The sequence below is a fragment of the Lissotriton vulgaris genome, unplaced genomic scaffold, assembly GCF_964263255.1.
Source record: "Lissotriton vulgaris unplaced genomic scaffold, aLisVul1.2 SCAFFOLD_405, whole genome shotgun sequence".
Taxonomy (NCBI): Eukaryota; Metazoa; Chordata; class Amphibia; order Caudata; family Salamandridae; genus Lissotriton; species Lissotriton vulgaris.
Window position 1 is genome coordinate 786,733 of NW_028240680.1, and position 19,206 is coordinate 805,938.

The following is a 19,206-nucleotide window of genomic DNA, read 5'->3' on the forward strand; positions in this document are numbered from 1 at the left end:
CTTATGGAGTGCAAGTCTTTTTCTTCCATATCATACCATACTTGGTGGGCATTGGTCTCTTTTTTAAGAAGTGCGCATACTTCAGTTGAGGAGGCTCATCTTTCCCCTACTATCTCTAGTGGTGTTTGGAGAGCTTTGGATACATATATGGATTTGGCCTCGAAAGGGTTGGTCGATCAGTATCCCTTTGCATCGTCTAGTTGATTGTTGTAATTGTTATATATATGGAGCACTGCAGGAGATCCTTCCTTCCTTCCTTCCTTACTTTTTTCCTCTTCACTCTTCGCTCCCCTTCTCCTTTGTCTTCCTTTCTATTTTCTCTCTTTCTCCCACTGTCTTGTTTTTCCTGTTTCCTTTTTCTTTCTACATATATTCTTGTCTTATATTATGGTGATGCTTTTGATGGTTATTAAAATTTCTTTGCGTAATACTTTTTTCTTTCATATTATCCTTATGCAATGTTTAAGAAGACTTATTGGGGACTAGACCATTTATGCTATTCTTCTTCTTCACTTTCCATCAATTGTATCACTCCTTTATTGTATTCAACTATTTATATGTTTCTTAAAAACTAATAAACGTAATGAACAGAAAAAAAGAACAGTAGATGTTTCAGCACCCAGGTTAATGTGCTGTGAAGCTAAATACACATGAGGTCTCAAAGGCGAGACCAATTGCATTTCAAATGCTTGTTTTTTCTGGATAGCACATGTTCCTTTAGGCACATGTGGTGGTATTATAGTTGCAGGGCTTAAGATCTGCACTAAAGGTTCTTCTGGCATGGTGGGTCTATGTTACATTTAGTGGGTTATTAGGAAACTGTGCTCTTTCTTTGCTCTGCATCCCCTGTGTATTGGAAATCACTTTAGAGGGTGTCTCCACTACCTGACTGGACACATTTGAATGGGGTGTATATATCTTTGTGTATGATAAAATACGTTCCTTTTTATAATATAAAGCACCAATGGGACTTTGATTTACAAAGTGTTGCTTGTTATTTTGCCAGGTTTTGAGTCACCAGCCTACAGCGTTGCCAAGCTTTTGGCTGCTATGCTTCAGTATAGCCTCAGACTCAAGTTTTAAAATGAGTGCTTAGTTTCGAGTTTCCGGGTCCGCAGTATAAGGGCCTCACGATTAAATAAGTGAAAGGCACTGGTAGTTACAATTGGACCAGGTAACTTCTGATTGACTTCAATTTGCAAGATTCTTCCTATCCCAATATGGAAGGAGTGCACGAATAGAGCAGAGTCAGAACGAAAAATATCCCCAAATTTGTTTTTTTGGACTTACTGGTTTTTCAGACCTCTGTTCTAAGTGAGTCTCAATAATGGAATCTCACTTACATGGGTAGAATATTACCCTCCTTTCAAAAGACGTTCTGAGTTAAGAGGCTCTGAGATTATTGCTTTTCATCACAAGCGTACACCTTGCCTGACCCAGATATCTCACCTGACTGTTTTTCAAACCCTTGTTATGCTTTCGATGTTTTCTTCAATTTAATAGCTATATTGTGAGAATAACATTGAAATTCCCAGAATGGAGATCAAATGTTGTAAATTCCTTAAATGAATTTGACTAAAGGCAGCAGTCATCAGACCTTTGTTCAAGAAATAACAGCACATAAGAGAAAGAAATGTAATTGAATAGGAAAACATATTAAACCCAATTAGCGATGCTACATTCATAGTGTGTAATGTGAGATGTAATCTCATCTGTGCGATTTACATTAGTAATTGCACGTTTCATTAAGCATTACATTTGGTGTGAGAGTTATGGTTCCCGTGGCTGTTGTATGAGTCATGAATTATGGTCTTAACTAAAATTGTCGAATTTCACTGGTCAAAACTGCACTTCAATTGTGTTTTAGTTGAATTTCTATTTTTGTATCATGTATTTAAATAATGGATTGTTGGGCTCAAATGGAAATGAAATTTTGTAATTATTTTTTTATAACGGGTTTTAATTGTCATTATGACTGAAATTGTATTAATTGACTTTTAAACATGTTTTAAATAGTTTTATAAATGTCTAGTATACTTTTATGATTTTAATTAATCGAATAAAGTGGTTTTGACTTGACTCGACTAGTTGAATTACTTAGGTTGACTTAAACAAATGTGGGGTGTCGCTTGCAAAGCAAACCACAACCTAATTTTAATTCTAATTGTATTCACTGAATATATATGCTATGTAGCAGTCTGACGAATGTAATAGTAATGGTATAAATATTATAAATTAATTTTTGCTTCACAGTTTATATTGTTTCTGTTTCATTACGACCTGGGACGGCACCCGAGTGCTTTTTTAGTTGTATTATTTTATTCATAATATTACAAAATGTTCATGTTTTCTAATGTGTTTGACAAGCAGTTCAAACAAAAGGTAGTATCAAGTTTTCCACAAAAGTTAAAAATTAAAGAGTAAAAAAATCGATTGATATCCGAAAGTAAACATACATTAATTGATTCTATGCTTTGTATAGGCTGCTTAACAGATCCATGATAGTGCATACTACGTGGTAAGATGCTTTAACATCTCCACATTGCAGTCTAAATCATTCTAGGAGGAACTGAGAAAACATCTTAGCCACTAAATGTTTTCATACTCTGATCTCTGTGTTTATGAAAAAAAATCTGTAATCATGTTTCAAGGACGTTTTAAGCCTGTGTATTGTGAACAGACACTTCTTGGCTTAGTGGCTCCTACTAGGAAACAATTATCTGCTGTGTCTACACTTGCTGTCAAGCTCCCATGTTTTATTCAAATTTAAAGCATTTGAAGCATAAATCATGCTTCAACAGTCCAAATGCCCCATGCTGCAGAATGATTGTTGACTAAAACATTGAAAGACATTTGTGTAGCATATCCCAAGAGGGTTTCAGTATCTATAATGTGGTACACCTACTTGAGGTTACAACATATTTACCAGCATGGAGGTTCCAGTAATAAACTCGTACCAGTCAAGTCACTGGTTATGGCTAAACTAGGTAAAAAACTATGTTGGAAAATGCCTCAAGACAAGTCGGTTTTGTCCATATATTCACACTTAACATTTAAAGAAAAGCCAGAAGAGTCATACTGGCCAGTGTTTTGGGATGTTTTTACGTCTCAATAAAGCAGTTTAAGATGTACTAGGAACTGAGAAAATTTCTTTGGCTCAAAAGACACTGTCTGCCATCGCACCCTATCAGCAAGCCTACATGACGCTGGAATCCAAGCGAGGGCCCTGGCCTGGACCACATCCTTCCTCTCCAGCAGAACCAAGAGCGTCCGCCTCCCTCCCTTCCGCTCAAAAACCACTGAGATTATCTGCTGAGTCCCTCAGGGTTCCTCCCTCAGCCCGACGCTGTTCAATATCTACATGGCACTGCTCGCCCACATCGCACGACAACATAGCCTCAACATCATCTCCGACGCCGACGACACCCAGCTGATCATCTTCCTCACCGAAGACCCACACACCGCCAAAGCCAATCTCCACAGAGGAATGTAGGCCGTCGCCGACTGGATGAAGGACAGCAGACTGAAGCTGAATTCAGACATACCGGAGGTCCTCATCCTCCGACCCACCCCTTCGGCTTGGGACGACTCCTGGTGGCTCACAACGCTAGGCACCGCCCCGGAACCCACCGAACACGCACGCAACCTGGGGGTCATCCTCGACTCCGCTCTCTCCATGACCAAGCAAGTCAATGCCGTCTCCGCGTCCTGCTTCAACACCCGCCGAATGCTCCGCAGGATCTTCAAATGGATCCCCCCCTGAGGTAATAGAAATTTTCAGGTAGCCAATGTGTCCCCCACTCGCACCCTATCCCCATGCACCCATGTTCCATGTATGTCGTCTAACTTCTGTTCTGTACATGCTAGACGCAAATACATTTGCGGCCATCCTTAACATGTAAGCTATCCAACCATACCAAGAAATCTCGTTAAATATGTTCCTAGGCATACGGTGCCACCGTCTTTACATGGTGCACTTCTGAAATTCGCACACGTTTTCTCCATGTTTCCTGGCCCAGTCGAGCTAGGACCTTAAACGAGGCCTCTCTGCCTCATCTCTCCTGTCTCCGAAAGCTGTGCGCATCCCTGACCCCTGCCTTACTTCCTGCCAGCGCAGCGGTGCCCGGCTCGGCCTGGACTGCCTGCCAAATTCATGTTTTGCCTACAGTTATCTGCTCAGCCTCCTCGAAAACACATTCCAGTCTAGTGAAATAGGTAAACATATTCCCGGCTGCAGAGCAAATGGCCCGGCCTTTTCTGTCCTCCTTGCAAGTGATTTACTGACTTCGTTACCATGGTAGGCCCACGGCTCCGCACATTGCACCAAGACACGTATGCACTCACCAGCTTTTCAGTATTGGATGGCCCCTGCCCGAGAGACCTTTTACTTCAGACACTACATCCTCCAAACATAAGATACCAGATATGCTATAGGTACAGGTTGCCCTGACACTCCAGACATCAGTCTCCTCCACTAGTGCTAAAGTCAAAGCCCCCAGTTTCACGTCATGCTAGTTGCGCGCGCATACAGGTGAAGGGTTTATGCTGATTCTGCAACTTTCCCTATGCATCCACCCACATGTGACGTATCTTGTGACGTTTCTCTGACATGTACAGTGCACGCCCATGTGTACGCCTCTTTTTCACGCCTCCTCTTACGCACATGTGTTCTTATCTCTCTCTTTTCACCTGTTACGCCTACTGTATTGGATTCAATTGCAAAGTTTTACTATATATAATGTGTAATGTTAATAAAACGTTGACTGTCCCTTCCCGAACCCTAGTGGTGACGGAACATGATATCCATCCTCGAGGATCATTGTCCATTAAAACCCATATGACTCAGATACCACGGACTCTGCCTCTCATTTTAATGAGCTGTCTTGTATTGATAATTATACGGAAAAATTGCATAGGTAAATTAATTTACCTATCAGCAAGCCTACATGACGCTGGAATCCAAGAGAGGGCCCTGGCCTGGACCACATCCTTCCTCTCCAGCAGAACCAAGAGCGTCCGCCTCCCTCCCTTCCGCTCAAAAACCACTGAGATTATCTGCTGAGTCCCTCAGGGTTCCTCCCTCAGCCCGACGCTGTTCAATATCTACATGGCACTGCTCGCCCACATCGCACGACAACATAGCCTCAACATCATCTCCGACGCCGACGACACCCAGCTGATCATCTTCCTCACCGAAGACCCACACACCGTCAAAGCCAATCTCCACAGAGGAATGTAGGCCGTCGCCGACTGGATGAAGGACAGCAGACTGAAGCTGAATTCAGACATACCGGAGGTCCTCATCCTCCGACCCACCCCATCGGCTTGGGACGACTCCTGGTGGCTCACAACGCTAGGCACCGCCCCGGAACCCACCGAACACGCACGCAACCTGGGGGTCATCCTCGACTCCGCTCTCTCCATGACCAAGCAAGTCAATGCCGTCTCCGCGTCCTGCTTCAACACCCTCCGAATGCTCCGCAGGATCTTCAAATGGATCCCCCCCGACACGAAAAGAACCGCCGACCAGGCCCTCGTCACCAGCAGACTGGACTACGGGAACACCCTCTACTCAGGAACAACAAGCAAGCTCCTGCGACAACTACAACGAATCCAGAACGCCTCGGCACGACTGATCCTCGACGTCCCCCGACGCAGCCACATCACACCCAATCTGAGAAGCCTACACTGGCTCCCAGTCAACAAGAGGATCACCTTCAAACTCCTCATCCACGCACACAAAGCGCTACACAACACCTGACCAACATACCTCAACGTCCGACTCAGCTTCCACACCCCGCCACCCGCAGCCTTCGCTCTGCCAATCTCGCCCTCGTCTCAGTTCCTCGTATCCGGAAAACCACCGCCGGCGGCAGATCCTTCTCCTACCTTCGCCGCCAAGACCTGGACCGCTCTCCCTACCAGCCTGCGACAGACCCAAGACCTGCTGGCCTTCAGAAGACTTCTCAAGACCTGGCTCTTTGATCAGTAGCAGCCCCCCTTCCCAGCGCCTTGAGACCCTCACGGGTATGTAACGCGCTTTAGAAATGCAGTGATTGATTGATTGATTATAATTACTGCAAGAAATTGGGTAATAAGTTGTGTAGGAGTTGAGTCTTACCCGAATATTATGTCCACAATTGTCTTTGAGTTAGTAGTGATCTATAATTTTGGGTATTTAATGACAGTTTTTTTTTTTTAATGCCATCTTTAGCGTAGCTTTCGCCGAGGATTTAGCCTTGTTTTGCTGAACTTGTATTTGTTAGCCATAGGACTCTGCACACGTCACTCCTGCTAATCAGTGGTAAAGTGCTTGTGCTCTCCCTTTTGAACTTGGTAAACTTGATACACACCCAATTGGCACATTTCACTTACTTATTTGTGCCTAGTATATGGTACATGTACCTAGGGCCTGTAATTTAAATGCTACTAGTGGGCTGCAGCATTCATTATGACATCCACTAAATTAGAACTGTAAAATATGTCCCCAGGCCTGGCAATGCAATTTGGGTATACAGTTTTAAACTGACCAACAAACAACTTTTGCCAAACATAAACCTTTCTTTTTAATACTTTCAAGTCACCTCTCAGGTAGGGCCTAAATGCTCATTGTGTAGGGTGCGTGGTATTCAAATAGTATGTTACATTTCCTAGCAGCGGAAAAAATACAAAGTCATTGTTCACTGTGACACGACTGGTTCTCCCATAGTTTAACACTTGTTTACATTATTACCTTTAATATGTGCTAAATTCAGTTTGGGAGTAACTACAAAAATGTCTCAGGACTAGTTTTAATAGTAATGGTCAAGTCATATTTTACATTAATATTTTGGAAACTACACTTTAAAAAAAATGATGTTTCAAAGGAAGGGCAGCCCAATAAACCCTTGTGAGGTTAGATCATTTTATTTATTCAAATATTCCCTATCTTTATAAATCAGCTTGGCATTTTCCTTATGTTCTGTTTTCACTTTATTACTGTTTGAGTGATGTATACATTCTTTACACATTGCCTTTAGGTTAAGCCTGACTACTATGTGCTTAGCTACTATAAGGCTAGGCACAGGTTTATTTAGTAAATATAGTTGTTCATCCTGACAAGGATTGTGATTATTATTTGAGGTGGGATCTTACCCACTCAACTTATACTCCAATTGCTTATAGTGGCCCTGCACTTGCTAACACTCACTCACTCAGTAGTCCTACTGACTAACAATTTAAGTCAATGTATATTTGTGGGAAGCGATGTTCACAGTATTAGAGAATAGAACAAGAAACAATTATACCAATCAGTAGATATTGTTTTTGGCATTGTATTTGAAAACCTATACTGAATGTATCTCTTTTTAAGTAGTTTCCAATATATAACACAATTTAAAATATGTTTACAACTAAAAACTCAATAGAAGACATGTGTACAGATTATCATATGAACACCTATATCACAGGGATTTCACGTCCTAGGAAGGATCTTCACGGTCTGTTGTTTAAATTATACTACAATGGATCTAAGCTTCATAGAATCATCACCAGTGTGTATTACATATTAAAACGTACAACTGACACGTGTTTCATGGTGATAAGCTTCCTCTTCAAGGTTAGAGCACAATTTTGAGTTGTTTAGTAATTCTTCAAGTGTCTTAAAAACTCTCCTCTAAATCTGATTAGGATTATTATGATTCCCTGATGATAGAATGAGTGTCACTTTTTAAGTAATATGTGTGGTAAACTGCATTTCAAATTTCGGTTAATTTCAAATTTATATTTTGTGGTCCATACCTTTATGCCTCATACTTTTCAAAACTGTTATGCAAAGGTTACATATCCAAATCACCTCAAGCAAAGCCCATGCCTTTACGGACAACAACATGCTACTGAGCATTAGGAGTTCCTGCCATTCAGAGATTTTGAGAGTGAAGCCCCCATTCCATGGGCCATATTATGATGAGCGCACACTATTATTCTGAATGCTCTGTCCTCAGGGAAGGCGTTAACTTGTGTTGTGTTATAATACAGACAGGGCCACACTAGCCCCTGTGGCCCCTTATGTAATACCAAAGTGCCCCGTGGGTGCACAAAGCAGGCGCATATGCCCGTTGCGCCCCCTGAGACTCTTTCTGTAGTGCGACCCTAGGAGTGCTTGAAATAGTAAAAAGCCTCTCCAGTGATCAGGGATTGAATCCCCTGGGAGAGTTAGGGCTAATACTGAAAAACATTCTGGGGCGGGGGCTGTTCTTCCTGCAGCACCCCCAAACACACTTCAGTAATCGTTGGTAGTGCACCACAAGGCAAATATGCTAATATTCAGCACCCCCTTTGGGGCTTATGGGGAACTCATTTACCCTTAGGAATGAACATCTGATGAACATGTTTTCGTAGCAGGTATTCTGAATTGTGAGGCCTCATTTCTTTTTTATTGCGGCTATGCTGTGCTGTCGTTTTCTTGATATACCTGGTGTTGCAGCCTCTTTGGGGGATATAGGACCCAAGGCCCCTGTGACCCTGTCAGCTCCATGCAGGCTTTCCTTGATAGATGCCTGCAACACTTTCTTCTGCAACCCAGGCACAGAGGATGGGCAACAAGTTAGGCACTTCTTGGAGAGTGTTCTTCTGCCCTGAGAGGATGGGGTCCCTTGTGACATCTTGCATCATGCAGGCCATGTGGGATGGGGTTCCTGAGGCTGTGAAAGATATGAGGTAACAGGTCCCAGTCATGACCGCTCCCAGAGAGGTTAAATTAATTTAGGTGCACCGACTCCTGAGGGCTTGGATCTCCCTGTTGTTTTTTTTAATAAACAGTAGTGCAGCACTACTCAAATATGTTTTGAGCTAGGCTCCTCTGTGGGACCAGGCATCAAGTAAGGATATCTCTGAACTGCAGGGCAAATCGATCTGTTCCTCGGCTTGTTGTGCTCCTGGTTGTGAGCCCTACATACTCGGAGCATTTTCTTCAGGTCTACTAGACTCTCTAAGGTACTTGTTGCTGGAGCTTGATTTTACTGCTCCCTGCACCAGACCTGTCCTGTCCTGTGCGCTGTCCAGCTGGGGTAATTGTCTTCCCTGCCAATGTGCAGCTAGCCAGCAGAACAGCGTGCCTGTAACACTCCATAGCTCCAAAGCCTCCTAGATTCTTGAAGGCTACTTGTGTGTTCGTAGAGTCAAGCACAAGTGCCCCGAAAACCTAGCGGGGGCCCATTCAGGTTTCCCCATAGATACATTACCCCTTTGCACCTAGAGAGACGCATACAAGTCATGGGGCCAGCTAGAGGTAAAGTCCTTCACTCAATCCTTGAAGAGGCATTTGGTGGCTTCCAGCTGGACATTCTTTCACCATGGTTTTTCCTAAGTCCCGTATCTTCTTGCCAATCTCCCCCTTGTGCAGTAGTTCTCTCCCCAGTCTGAGGGTGTCACATTAGCATTCCACGCTGTCCCAAACCTCATACACTGCATTCTTCGACATTCAACATGGCAAATTCTTGTCTGTAGAAAAAGCTTCCCTGAGAGCCCGATCTCTGCTCCAAATGACAAAGTTTCTTTATGTCTTCCCACCAAACTTTCAAATGCGAGCCCCTTCTGTGTTGGCCTTCGGAGGTCTGACCTTCCTGCGTTGCTTCTGTTGGCTTTGGCTCAGGAACAGGGATTCTCTTCAGTAACTTGGCTTGACAAGGCCAGGTTAAAGTGTAAGATTCTAAATGTCAGATGCAGGTTTCCTCCTCAGCCCTTCCTTTCCCAGGAACTTGGTCAATCACTGTTAATGGCTCTATTGTGTGGGGGGGGGGGCTTCTGTTCGTCCTGCCGGCCAAGAGTGTAATTAACTTGGCCTAGTGATGAGAAAAAGTCCTGGGACCTGATTATAACTGAGCAAGGGAAATATGAAAATTATTAATGTCCATAAGGAGTATAGACATGATCAAATCAACAGGACTGGGGATCTACACTCAAGATGCATGTTACCCCTAGATTAATACCTCACGAGACTCTGTAGGCCTAAGTGGGCTGAAACTGTACTTGGGTGCTGATTTTATTAATAATGGGTTATTCAGTTAAGCACCACAGACATTCAGACCTATATCTTGAAAACCCACTCACATTATAAGACCTACCCCAGGTGAGCATCAGTCCCTGAAGGATCCCTTCTGCAATAGGCTGCCTGTACGCAGATCCTTGGCTGCGCAAGACTCTAGTCGCATACGCACAGCAGCTCATGTGTACTTATACATACATAACCAGTATTTGTAAAGCTCAAACTATTCACCCGTAAGCATTTCAAGGTGCTGGGGGCTGTCAGGGAGATTAAGGGAGGTGGGGGCATATGCATCAAACTATTTTGTTGTCTCAAACTCAGCGAATACAAAATCGCTAAACGCGATGTATGAGACATTTTCGCATTGCATTGTTAAGGAATCGCAAATTTTGCAATTCTCAATTTTTCGAAAGCATTTAAGGAATCGCAAATTGCGATTCCTTAAATGCGATGAAACAGGCACCCAAGTTGTGCGATTTCTCCTTAAGAAATTGCAAATTACCACCAACTTCAAGTTGGTGGCAATTTGCGCTTTCTTTGAAAAATTCACTTTTTGGCATTTTTCAAGGTGCCATGTGGCGCAAATACATTCCCTTAGGGCATTTATGTGCACCATATGCGCACACATGCTCATTTCATGGGTGCATCAGGGTGACCTTATGACACCCTTGCACCCTTGCAACCTTGAAATTAATCTCAATTTGCTATTCTCTATTTGCGATTTGCAAATTGAGAATGACTTCCCATTCATTCCTATGGGCCAGGAGGAAGGTATTCCTCAATTGCGATTTCGCAATTTGCAAATTACAATTAAGGAATGCCAAGAAATCTCAAAATATTTGCGATTTTTTAAATACATCCCGTTTTGCGATTCTCAGATAGCGATTCTCAAAAAATCGCTATTTGAGAATCACAATAATTTTGATACTTATGCCCCCAATTTCTCAGTCACATAATGCGCAGCTGATTTGCCTCCCACGCAGGGGATCGAACCTCGAGCCCCGCGCTTAGGAGTCAGCCGCCCAGTTAATACATTTTTTTTTTTAAATAACATCAAATTATTTAAAGCAGAACTAGAGGTTGAAAATCTTCAGTGGGGTAAGGTGGACATGTAGAACAGAGCTGAATGAGCAGAGTCAGGGGGGAAAACTATGAGCAGTAGAACAGACCACAAAAATGAAGGCTTGCTATGCCAGGTCTTATAAAGCTAAACATGGCACCTTGCCCTTCAAAATTAAAAAAGTCAAAATCACAGCTTTCAGAAACAGCTTTCAAATTTTCTTGGCCACTGGGCTATTGTTGTAGCTGCTAGGGTGGCTCCCGCATCCTTAGCCAAATGTCTTGCGTTGACTGATTACCTCGGCTATATCTCAATCTCAATCTCCAGTATTCCTCTAGGCTTCTTCTCCCCCTGACACAGTGTAGAATTTACACATGAGGTGGCTGATGAAATGTTGAGTTGCTCTACTGCTTTTTTCCCAAGTGGACACTGAATCCTCTGGGGCTTATTTACAAACCAATTGCACTGCTGGTGCGTCACTTTTATTGATGCACCAGCAGTTCAATGGGCTTCCCCATATTTCCAATGCCTTGTAAAGTCATCCTGCATGACTTTTCATGGCCTTTTAAATATGTTTTCTTTTCACATATAACTCTGTATGAAAGGGGCATTCCATGAGTGTTGCTGTGGCTGCCCGACAATTAATCACTAGAACTTGACGCTAGGGCTGGGCGTAGTTTGCGAAGTAGCGCTTCGCGAATCTACGCAAAGTGCACTTCGCACTACGCGAACTGCATAGTAGCATGTTTGCACTGTGCAAGATGTCATTTTCAATGATTGCACAGTGCGGACAAGCATCCGGCACTGTGCAATCATTGAAAACAGCAACTTGCACAGTGCGAGCTGTACTTTTCTGCCGCTCGAGTAGATTTTTCCTCGAGCTGCAGCTTTCTCAACGCGGACTGATAGTTTCTTATCACAAGCAGTCGCGAGCATGCACGACCACTCGCATGGAGAAACCTGACCTCCACATGTTGAGAATCTCGTCGGGAGGTTTATTTTCCATGCTCGCGATCGCCAACTTGATGTTGCTGATCGAGAACAAGGAAAAAGTCTTGCGAGGATGTCATTTTGCTTGCGTGCGGTCGCCAACTTGACATTGAATCCTGTATTTGTAAAGAGTCCTGTATTTGTAAAGCGCAGAGCTACCCGTAGGTTTCCCGGCACTGGGGGCCCTCGGGAAGATTAAGCAAGCTATTGCCCAGAGTCACATGGTGCTGGGCAGACCCCTGCCACCGGTGCTGGAGATCGAACCGTGATCCCCAGCATCTGGCGTCAGTCGCCCTGGCCGCTGCGCCACACCTCTTCCACGTTGAGGACCGCGAGCAAGCAAAAGATGACCGCTGCAATACGCTACACATATTTGCACTGTGCTACGTGCAGTTCGCGTAGTGCGAAGTTGCGCAAACTTCGCAAACTACGTGAGCGTAGGGTAGTGCTTTGCCCAGGGTTACTTGACGCAATACTAGATGTACAGTGTTTTATAAACCTTGGAATGCATCAGAATCCTATGCCTCCCCAAGGAAGGCATAAGGAGGCACATCAAGGAGAAATACTTTTATTTCTCCTAGTTTTTTCCTCTTTCTACTGACTTCTGCAGAATGCATAGAAAGAGAATATATGTGTTTAATGATTGCTTTGTGCAAGAAGGTGTCCCTCCATGCAAAATGACGCAAGGGTGTCTGCGCTGGCGTACGGGTGCTGCTTGGGCTCTGGCACAGGGGAGAAGTACAGGAATGCACCACATCTGCTATTTACGGAGCATTCCTGCCCTTTTATTTTGACGCACGGCAGTGCAGCAGTAAGGCCTGCTGCGCTGCTGTACATTAAAATCATGTACATTAGGCCCTCTGTGTTCAAGACAGGTTACAATTTACAGATTTGTAAAAGAAGTTGCAAGCAAAAGCTGACTCTGCTGGATAAGAGTTGGCCAACTTTTTTTGTTGGCAGTTTTGGCTAAATTCCTTAGCCCATGGAGGAGATTTCCAGTCCAAGAAATTGATAAAAAAGAGTTAGAACTCTCTTTCAGTATCCTCATGAATGTAAAACATAGAAATATGTTTTTAAACAGCCGCATCCCGTATAGGTAAGTAGGGTGGAGCCGGGTGGTGTGGGATTACGACAGACAACAATGAGGGGAAATTATTTATTTAATTTTTCCTCGTGGTCGTCTTCATAATCCTCCCCAATTCCCCACCGCCAACCCGGCCCCACCGCTCTTACCTGCTGGGCCGCAGCAGTTTTTAAGAATTCCAACTAATTATTTATAGAAAAAGTTCCTATTTCACCGATGTGCTACTGCAACAGCTATCCCAGATCTCCTTGAACGCTGGTAAATCAAAATGTTAGTAAATCAATTCTGTTCTGCCCCTCTTGTTCTCTCTAAACTCTACTCAAGCCTAAGTAAGTAAGTAAAATTGGATAAACGCACTTAAATTGATTACAACATGATAAAGTAGTATCTTGTGATTCATTTCTATTACACAAAAGAAAATTATACACATGTGGGCAATATCTAAAATAGGAAAATATAATTTATTAAGAAAATGGTTGTTGTGTCCTAAACATCAAACAGATTTTTCATGGAAAGTATTCAGTGAGATATGAGGACACTTTAACCATTCCTAAGTGGCTTGAACACAGTCTGTTACATGACTGAGCTGCATAGGGACACCCTGCTGGCAACATTATGCACAAATATCAAGGATTTTATTCAATGTTAGAAATGTTTAGAAACTTCACTGTAAATTCCACAGCACTTAGTTGTCCTGGAAAAACATTTGGGGGGCACCTGATCTGTTCCTTCCTGAACCCCAAAGTTCAGAAAGATTTTCTTCTAGGAGAGCAGGGGTCTTTTGACATTGATGGGAGCTCTCAGGTCCTGTATGAAGGGGTTGGATGACCAGCACCCAGTACATTTGGTTTATAGTTCAGTAGGGTGAATGTCTCTGGGTTTGTAGAACATAGCAGATTACCCACGCAGAGCTACTTGAGGCAGGCTCATTACAGCACACAGGTTTCTAACCGGAAATCTATCCATGTAGCCCCTTCTATCAAGTCATGAACTGGACACTTGCATTTCTTAAGAGTTACCGATCACAGAGGTTCAAGTATGTTGAAGTAGCAAACCTTTTACAGTGTTCTGTTGGCTGCAGCAATCAGGAGGTTTGCAAGGCGCTGAAAGGTGACTATACACCAATCTGCAAACAGTTGCGACGGACTTGACATTAGCTTTGGCCTGACAGGCATGTAGTTTATGTGCCTATTCTGCCACATTCCTCCTCATTGACTCAGTGGTGTATCTGGGAGATATAGGCCCTGGGTCGAGCAGTAAAACTAGGCACCCCAAGTCGGTATTAAAATTCTGCCATAAATGAGTTGCAGCAAGCCCATCACAACCCTGGACCCCAATGTCACTGCCCCTGCTACAGTAATGTAATTTTCGGGTCCCCAAGTTTCTACTTGTCTTTCCTTCTCACCTTTCTATCTCCACTCCAGTCTCCTCTCATCGCATTCATCCAAATAATGCTCTGCTCTCTATTCCCTTCATCTGTCTCTCACTCGTCCTAATCTCTCTCTCTCATTCTCTCTGAATTTCGTGTTCCTTCTCTTCCTTTTCCCTTCCACACTTTGCTCACCCTTATCTTCTTTCTCACTCACCCTCATTTCCCTCCCCCATTCTGTGACTTTTTCCTGCCCCCCCTCCCCATTCTTTCACCCTCTCGTTTTTTACCTGACTTCCCTTTCTTTCTTATTGTATGTACCTTTATCCTCTACTGCCCCTCTCCCCCTTCCTCTGAAAAGGAAACACAGCCAAGCCACTGGCATGCACTGCATCTAAAAAGAAAATCTGAACTGGCAGCCTCTGAAATACACCAGCGGGCGCAGGGCAGACTGTGCCCCCTTACCCCCTTTGGTACCTGCTGCACTGCACTTTCTACACCAATGGTGGCTAGACCCCTAAAGAGGGCTATTTATTTTTATTCTAAAATTCATAAGGGCAAGAGACCACACTTTTATCCTGCAGAATGTTCTTGTCTTCTTCTGTCTCCATCTCATACAAGCATTTCGGCCCAGAACCACTTCCCATGGATTCCAGCTCTCACTGCTAATACCATCTCAGAAAGTGTCAGTGAGCAGCAGAGTCTCCAGGTCTGCACAGAAGGAAATTGATCAGGTGTGATCTGTGCTTTATTAATGCATGGCAAGTATTGCTTTCAGAATACCACCTTCCCTCCTTCCTGACTAGTGTGTCTTCCCTGCTGAAGATTGAGACCCAGATATCTTCTAGGCTCTCTGCCAATGTGTGAAAGGTGAACCTCGCTACCTTGGTAGGGGTGTGAAATAGGTGGGAAAGAACCTTCTCTAAAATATTCAATTAATTGGACTACTGAAAAAGTGTAGATAAACAGCATTATAGGTCTCAAAAATCGAGAACTAAAATAGATAGCTGGTTCCTAGATTCAGATGCCAGGGTTTCAGGCATAACAACATGCGAAATACGAATCTGGTGTTAATTTTTCTTATCAAATATGAGTTCCAAACAATAGAGAATTGACTTTTGATTCCAAAGAGACATGGGGGTCTCCAACCAAAGCAGCAAAGTAACTAACAAGGGACACTGTGGAGATGACATTTTGTGCATCACATTTCTTTCAGTGCGTTATCACTTTCGCCTGCCTTAGCTCTAGGCTACACTACAGTCCTAATACAGCCCTAATATGGAGGCCTATGTGTTGTTGGTATTGATAGTGGAATGTTTGTAGGAGACACCCTAATACTCGTTTGCAAAAATATCGGGACATATTCATAAGCTCCTATCAGCACCACAATGTTGTGGTGGCGATATGGGCCTCGCCTTACTCACAAGGCAGCGTTAAGCCATTTGACATCGCTTAACACTGGCTTGTGAATAAGGCCCCCTTACATGCTGTGTTTAGCGTGAAAGGGGCATCCAGTGGGTTTTGTGGTGGGCATTCCACCGCAACACCCATTGATTTTGACGCTGCCCCCTATTCACAAGGGCAGCGTAAATAGGAGGCAGCGCCAACATTAAGGCAAGGAAAACCCTGGTCTTAAGTTGGCGAAACAAGGATAAATGCTTTATTTCTCCTCCTTTTTGCAAAATGCCATGGTTTGTGTATTTATAGGAAGGTGTCCCTTCCTATAAATACAAATGCTGTTTTGTAACATGCATATTTGCTGCATGAAGCAGCGCACATGTAACTTACAAACTGGCATTTTAGGTTAGTTTATGTGCAGGAAGGGACACCTTCCTGTACATAAACAAACCTCCCTGCTTTCAGACACCCTTGCACTCTGGTGCAAAGGTGCCTGCCTTAGCGCTAGGATGTGAGGAAACGCAAGCCTGCACCATATCCTTGTGAATATGGTGCAGCCTTGCGTTTCGGAAGTGCCGGAGAGCGGCGTTACGCCAAGAAGGCTTACGCTTTTCTCCACCACTTCCTTGTGAATATACCCCATAGTTGTTAAAAATATAGTTTTATATTATTGTTATGTATTTGTGTAAATATTTTATATGTATGTGATGCATGTTTTTTTGCATAAGAATTGTGCGTATTTTTTATATATGTGTTACATTTTTAGTAATTCTTATTTTATTTTTTTATTTTACTTTTGCGCTTTTAGTTCTGTAGCAGGTGTTGGGTTTAGAGGGGAATAGCATGGGAAGTAATTTTATTATATTAAATGTATAAAACAATTATTTTCTTTCTATTTAAAATGTATTGATTAATTTTTTAATGTTTATTTATTCATATTTGTTTAATTGAGATGTTATTGTGTTAAATGCGTAAAGTAATTTATTGTTAATTAATTAATAATTGCTTATTTATTCATTTTGATTGGTAATTAATTAGGGTAATTGTGTAATTAATGTGAGGTGTGTGTTGTGGTGTTTATAGGTGTAAAGGATGGGAAGTAATTTATTTTTAATTTATGAGTAAATACATTGGTCGTTAATTATTGTTAATTAATTAATTACTAATTAATTTTGGTATTTGTGTAATTAATTTCAGGTGTGTGTTGTGGTTTTCATAGGTGTAAAGGGTGGGAAGGGTGGGAAGTAATTTATTCTTAATTGATTAATTATAACTGGAATACCAGGTTGTTAATTCATTTTAATTTAATAATTGGTAATTAATTATGGTAATAGTGTAATTAATTTTAGATGTGTGTTGTGGTGTTTATAGGAGTAAAGGGTGGGAAGTAATTTGTGTTTCATGAATTAATATATAGTTAATTAATTTAAAATATTTGATATTTATGCTGGGTAATTGTTTATTTTTTTGTGTGTTGGTTTTACTTTTAAAGGGGTGAAGGGTGAGTATTATATACATGTAAATTATTTAAATATTAGTTGTTATTAGTAATAGTTTTTAATTTTAAAATAAGTTTTATTTGTGTTTTATATTTTATAGTTTAATTTAGATGTGTGATGTGGAAATTATAGTGTTAAAGTGTGTGTAATCATTAACGTTCATAAGTTTTTGTTAATTAATATTTTAATGATGTAAATAAATGTAATTAAAAATGTTTAAGTGCTTTGTTATTGCTGTGAAGGTAATGGGTAGGAAATAAAATAAATAGATTTATGTTTTAATTAATTTTTTTGTTTGTAAATATTTTCTAGTTAAAAAAATATTTTTTTGTAAATGTATTTATTATTTTATTATGTATATTATTTGTAGGTTTTTGTTATATGTAATTAATATTATAATATGTGTGCTTTTTATATGTTTAATATTTTTTTTAATATGGTTTATTGCATTTAAAAAAATAAATATCGAAATTAATGATGGATCTGCCGGGACTCGAACCAAGTCGGGCCAGTTGACAGCATTACAGCGTTTATGAAAATTGACAGTGCTCACTTGCCTGGAGCCCACTGGAGGGCTAAAAACAGAAAAATCAAAGCTGCAGAGAAATCGGAATCCCACCAATGGGGAAGTCATGCTGTGAAAAGAAACCACAAGTCCCAACATGCTTAGCGACTCACCTGGAAGAAGAAAACGCCCATTGAAGGACCACACCCACTGAGAGTCACTGAAATAGGAGAAGCATGCTGCCTTTGGGTTTCACAGACGGAGATGGCCGATGGTGCTGCGGACAAGCCTATGAGTAAGGAGCAGGAGGCTCCGAAACCGATCAGGCAAGAGACAATGAACACACGGGCATGAGAACGCTGTTTCCTCCAATAAAATGTCTTGAACAGACTCGCTGAGTGGACTGCGTCTCTAAGCAGTTGGACACCTTTGGTGAAATATATATATATATATATATATATATATATATATATATATATATATATATATATATATTTTTTTTTTTTAAGTGTTTGAGTGTGAATAGTATTTTTCTCCGCTATTTCCCTACTATTGCACTCCCTGGATTTGGAGTAGTAATTTTTACCCATTCGATGTCCAGCACTTTCCCTTCTGTTGCACTCACTGAATGAATAGTACATTTTATTATTTTGCTATTCAACACTTTTCCTATTGTTGCACTGATTGTATTGGGCAATTTAAGTTTAAATATTTTTCATAGTTTAATGTTTTAATTTATTCTAGAATTCATTTTTATATTTTAAAGTATTGATATATATATATATATATATATATAATATGTTTTTTATATAATTTTAAAGTTTTAAAATAAATTAAAGATAATAGTTTATTACTTTTTTAAAGTGTATGTATATGTATAACATTATGTTTGCTAGTTTATTTTTGTTAATTAGGTTTATTTATATTTTGTAAAAATGCATATAAAATGTCATTTATTTCATTAATATTAATATTTAATATGCATTACCTTATTATATATATATATATATATATATATATATATATATATATATATATATATATATATATATATATATATATATATATATATTTAATATTTTTTACATCTATATTTGTTACATTGATAATTTGTATTTAATATTTTTGTACTTACCTGTGTATGGGAGTTGATATTTTTGTAGTCTATGTATTTTTTCAATTATGTAACATCTATATTCGATCAGTGAACCTATAAAGTGCAACTGAGTTTTCAGCCGGCTTGACAGACCCCAGATCATATAAGAGTGAAAAATACT